Source organism: Phaseolus vulgaris, unplaced genomic scaffold (assembly GCF_000499845.2).
Source record: "Phaseolus vulgaris cultivar G19833 unplaced genomic scaffold, P. vulgaris v2.0 scaffold_24, whole genome shotgun sequence".
In the NCBI taxonomy this organism is placed as follows: Eukaryota; Viridiplantae; Streptophyta; class Magnoliopsida; order Fabales; family Fabaceae; genus Phaseolus; species Phaseolus vulgaris.
In genome coordinates this window covers 21,870-23,897 of record NW_027174093.1, presented here as the reverse complement: position 1 = coordinate 23,897, position 2,028 = coordinate 21,870, and positions in this window count along the sequence as shown.

The window sequence follows — 2,028 nt, the reverse complement described above, 5'->3', positions numbered from 1 at the left end:
GTTATAAAACCTTAGATTGTAAATGAAAGAAGTATTAAACATATCAAAACACAATTTTAACACATAAAATTGTTTTTCAAAGATATCATAAGTGTTTCAATCAATTAATAGACCTTAGATTGTAAAAGAAGTATTGAACATATCAAAATACAATTTGAACACATGAAATGGTTTTTCAAAGGTATCATAAGTATTTGAATCAATTAATATACCTTAGATTGTAAAAAATATATTCAATATATGAAAACACAATTTTAAACACATGAAATTGTTTTTCAAATATATTCACAAGTGTTTCAATCAATTAATAGACTAAGATTGTAAAAGAAATCAAAACACAATTTTAACACATGAAATTGGTTTTCAAAGATATCATAAGTGTTTTCAATCAATAAATAACGAAAAGAAAAGTTGAAAACATTTAGTTAAGTTAGACGCTTGTTTTCAATAGTTAAGATACTTTTAAACTTTTATTATGCAGAACATTCACATTGTTATTGTTTCCTAGGGTATAAAACCTTTGATTATAAATGAAAGAAGTATTAAACATATGAAAACACAATTTTAACACATTAAATTGATTTTCAAAGATATCATAAGTGTTTCAATCAATTAATAGACCTTAGATTGTAAAAGAAGTATTGAACATATCAAAATACAATTTGAACACATGAAATGGTTTTTCAAAGGTATCATAAGTGTTTGAATCAATTAATAGACCTTAGATTGAAAAAATATAGTAAACATATAAAAACACAATTTTAAACACATGAAATTATTTTTCAAAGATATTCATAAGTGTTTCAATCAATTAATACTAGACGAAGACTGTGAAACAAATCAAAACACAAATTTAACACATGAAATTGGTTTTCAAAGATATCCTAAGTGTTTTCAATCAATTAATAACGCAAACAACAAGTTGCCAACATTTAGTTAAGTAATACGCTTGTTTTCAATAGTTAAGATACTTTTAAACTATTATTATATCGAATATTCACTTTCTTATAGTTTCCAAAGTTATAAAACCTTAGATTGTAAATGAAAGAAGTATTAAACATATGAAAACACAATTTTAACACATAAAATTGTTTTTCAAAGATATCATAAGTGTTTCAATCAATTAATAGACCTTAGATTGTAAAAGAAGTATTGAACATATCAAAATACAATTTGAATACATGAAATGGTTTTTCAAAGGTATCATAATTGTTTGAATCAATTAATAGACCTTAGATTGTAAAAAATATATTAAACATATGAAAACACAATTTTAAACACATGAAATTATTTTTCAAAGATATTCATAAGTGTTTCAATCAATTAATACTAGACGAAGACTGTGAAACAAATCAAAACACAAATTTAACACATGAAATTGGTTTTCAAAGATATCCTAAGTGTTTTCAATCAATTAATAACGCAAACAACAAGTTGCCAACATTTAGTTAAGTAATACGCTTGTTTTCAATAGTTAAGATACTTTTAAACTATTATTATATCGAATATTCACTTTCTTATAGTTTCCAAAGTTATAAAACCTTAGATTGTAAATGAAAGAAGTATTAAACATATGAAAACACAATTTTAACACATAAAATTGTTTTTCAAAGATATCATAAGTGTTTCAATCAATTAATAGACCTTAGATTGTAAAAGAAGTATTGAACATATCAAAATACAATTTGAATACATGAAATGGTTTTTCAAAGGTATCATAATTGTTTGAATCAATTAATAGACCTTAGATTGTAAAAAATATATTAAACATATGAAAACACAATTTTAAACACATGAAATTGTTTTTCAAAGATATTCATAAGTGTTTCAATCAATTAATAGACTAAGATTGTAAAAGAAATCAAAACACAATTTTAACACATGAAATTAGTTTTCAAAGATATCAGAAGTCTTTTCAATCAATTAATAGCGAAAAGAACAAGTTGCAAACATTTAGTTAAGTAATACGCTTGTTTTCAATAGTTAAGATACTTTTAAACTATTATTATACAGAACATTCACTTTGTT